The following is a 3564-nucleotide window of genomic DNA, read 5'->3' as shown; positions in this document are numbered from 1 at the left end:
CCTTCCCTAGCTCTCCACATTTCTCTAGCAAATTTAGCCTGTCATGTTTAAATTTCATGTTTTTATTTCAAGTTTTGCTGGGGGGCTTCAATATTTTTGCACGAACTTACTCATTAGGTTCTGAAAATGCTATTGTAATTATGAAGAATTTCAAACATTCAAACTATATATAATATACCAGACACTTATGTACTCCCCAGGACAAAATAGACATTAACATTTAAAGACTATGACATTTTGTAAAGAAACAAAATGGCATAAATACATATTTCCCATTCTTGTAACCACCAATTGGGAAACTGGTGAGCATCATTCTCATGTATGTTTCCTGTTATATGCATGTGTCTCCACAAAACAGTAGAGCTCCAAACTGTTTTCCACAGTGGCCGCACCAATTTACATTCCTACCAACAGTGTATAAGGGAGAACAGAAAATCTTTTTTTTAAAAAAAAGAGGGATAAAAATGTTTTAATTGTTGAGATACACTGGTAAATTGAATGATTTACATTGCAGTACTAAATAGATACACAAGGTAATTATCAAACACTAACCGTCAATGACAAGTCCTTGAAAATAGTGTAGAATTAATGTGATGAGATGCTCTGATCACACACAGAACAGGAGACTTGATAGCTGTGAAGTATTTGTAGTTATTAATCCATAAGCCTTTGGCTTATGTATTAATGTATAAAAGAAAACAGGAAGTTAATCAAAATGTACACACGGGATGCAAACCTCAGCAGCTGAAGTATTGCCGTGTAATACGTTGTTCCCAATAACTAAACTTCTCTGACATTTAAATAAAGCTGAGTGCTTGCTTCGGCAGCACATATACTAAAATTGGAACGATACAGAGAAGATTAGCATGGCCTCTGCGCAAGGATGACACGCAAATTCATGAAGCGTTCCATATTTTTATCTGGGAGACTGTGAGTCTCTGTCTGTGCAGGGTATTAATGTGTCAGAGCTGCCTATTCCAGGATTTCTCTAGAAGCTGGCAAGAGTCCTGAAACAGTTGTCATTTCTGTCTTGGCCGGTCTTAAATGGGGTTGGGAAGGTCCAAGCCTTAGGACCTGCTTTCCTTTCTTACTGAAGATTTCCCACCAGAACACCGTGGGCTGTTACTTGCCTTGAGTTGGAAACAGTTTGCATTCACACCTGTAAATTTATTCATCCTTTTAATTTATGTAAGGTTTTTGTACGCAATTCTCAATTCTTTTAAGAGATGACAACAGACTTTGATTTTCTACTGTCATGTGAGAATATTAGGCCCCAGCAACACGTCATTGTGAGGAAATAAAAAGTGCTGCAGTTAAAAAAAAAATAATAAAATAAATAAATAAAGCTGAAAGCCAAACAGTAAAAGAGGGAAAGACACAGTAATATGGGCTTCTCTGATAACTCAGCTGGTAAAGGATCCACCTGCAACGCAGGAGACCCCAGTTCAGTTCCTAGGTCGTGAAGATCTGCTGGAGAAGGGATAGGCTACCCACTCTGTTATTGTTGGGTTTCCCCGTGACTCAGCTGATGGGGTTGCAAAGTGTCAGACATGACTGAGTAACTTTCACTTTCAAGAATCAGTTTAACAATCTTACAGCTAAAAATTAACATGAAGTAGAAATAGTGAAAGATAACAGACAGATATATTACTTTGGGTAATTCATTAATAGTGCCTTATTATTTTAAATTATATTAAATTATAAATTATTTAAATTATATTAAGTTATAAATAGACAAAGAATTTTGCTATATAAAAACTATCAAAAAAGTATCAGTGAAAAGACATGATTTTCATGAGCTCTGGGGATGGTCAGGTGGGGCACAGCATCCGGCTGAGCAAGAACCCTTCATAAGCTTGTCTTCCACAGAAAGTTCCATATATGAGCATGTTGTTTAGCCAATTCCTTTCTAGAACCACAACATTCAATATGTACCCATGGTTTTAACTAAAAACTAAGAATTTGCAGGAAAGGGGGTGGTGACTGTTTAGAATTTTGTTGGTAATATCTGTTCTCATTACAAAATCCCACGAAGGAAAAATTCCATCCAGATTTTCATGAGCACGCTCTTGATGAATATCAGTCAAGATATTATTTTCTTTTGTTTTTTTCACACAATCTTTGTTTGATTGGACACCATATTGACAGCTTCAGATGGGAGACCAACATACACCCACCATAGTTTCTCCTCTTGTCCTCTTCTGTTATTGATTCTTCTGTTACATCTTTAGCTGCTCCTGCAGGGCCTTGGCCCTTGCCCACGCTGGTGGCAGTGGAGTTCCTGCAGCCACCAGAAAGTCTTTATCATGAAGATTTTACTGCTGCTTCTGCTGTCTCTTTAACACCCATGAAACTGATGACTCAGCAGAATGGAATTTCTCAGTCATTATTGTTTCAAGTATTTTTTCTGTTTCTTTCTTTTTTTCTATATGTGTGTATTACATTTTTTTCTTGTTTATCTTGTTGTCCCACAGTCCTTGTATATCTTATTCCTTTTTTAAATTTTCAGTGTTTGTTCTGTTTGCTTTTCAGTTTTGGAGGTTTCTACCAAGATACCCTTAAGCTCAGAGAGTCTTTCCTTGGCTGTGTCCAGTCTATGAATAAACACATCAGAGGTACTCCATTTCCTCTAGTGTTTTTGATTCTTTGAATTTCTTCTTGGTTCTCTCTCTCTTTTTTCCTCTTTTTAAAAATATATATATTTTATTGAAGTATAGTTGACTTACAATGTTTCATATACACAGCTAGGTGATTCAGTTCCTTGGTTCTCTCTTATGATTTCTATCTCTCTGCTTGCATTCTCTACCTATTCTTGCATGCTGTCTACATTATCCATTGGTGCTGTTAGCATGCTAATCATGTACTTAGTCGCTCAGTTGTGTCTGACTCTTTGTGACTCCATGGACTGTAGCCCGTCAGGCTCCTCTATCCATGGGGATTCTCCAGGCAAGAATACTGGAGTGAGTTTCCATGCCTTCCTCCAGGGGATCTTCCCAACCCAGGGATCAAACCCAGGTCTCCTGCATTGCAGGTAGATTCTTTACTATCTGAGCCACCAGGGAAGCCTGTTTTAAATTCTTGGTCTGATAATTCCAGCATCCCTGCTGTGTTAGGTTCTTGTGCTTCCTTTGTTTCTTCAAATTGTGTTTTTTGCCTTTTGGTGTGCCTTGTGATTTTTTCTTGATTGCCAGGCATTATTTACTGGGTAAAAAGAACTGATATAAGCAGACCTTTGGTAATGTGGTGCTGAGGTGTGGGGGAAAAGAGAACTATTCTTTTGTCCTATGATTAGGCCTCTGTCTTTCAGTGAGTCTATGCCTCTGCACTGTGAATTTCACAAGAGATTCTCATATTTTTCTGTCATCTTAGGTGGAACAGAATGGCTAGCATGGGCTAGAGTTGGGTATTTCCCTTCTCCCACCTGGAAGGCTAGAGCCAGCTAGAATGTCTCTTCCCCAGGTCAGTTAGGCTCTGATAATAGCCCACCAGATTAGGTTCTCATTAACTAGCTTCTTTTGACAACACGCCTTATTAAGAATAGATTACTGTGGAAACACCTCAAAT

General features: G+C 38.0%; 1 non-coding gene across 1 annotated transcript; it reads left to right on the top strand.

Moving 5' to 3' along the window:
* Positions 1-811: 811 nt before the first annotated feature.
* LOC136154833 (U6 spliceosomal RNA) lies at positions 812-918 on the top strand. Its single transcript, XR_010660542.1, has one exon. It is a non-coding gene; the product is annotated as a U6 spliceosomal RNA (small nuclear RNA).
* The last annotated feature ends 2646 nt before the right edge of the window (positions 919-3564 follow it).

The sequence above is a fragment of the Muntiacus reevesi genome, chromosome X (genome assembly GCF_963930625.1).
Source record: "Muntiacus reevesi chromosome X, mMunRee1.1, whole genome shotgun sequence".
NCBI classification, from domain to species: Eukaryota; Metazoa; Chordata; class Mammalia; order Artiodactyla; family Cervidae; genus Muntiacus; species Muntiacus reevesi.
This window is presented reverse-complemented; position numbering and strand designations above follow the sequence as displayed.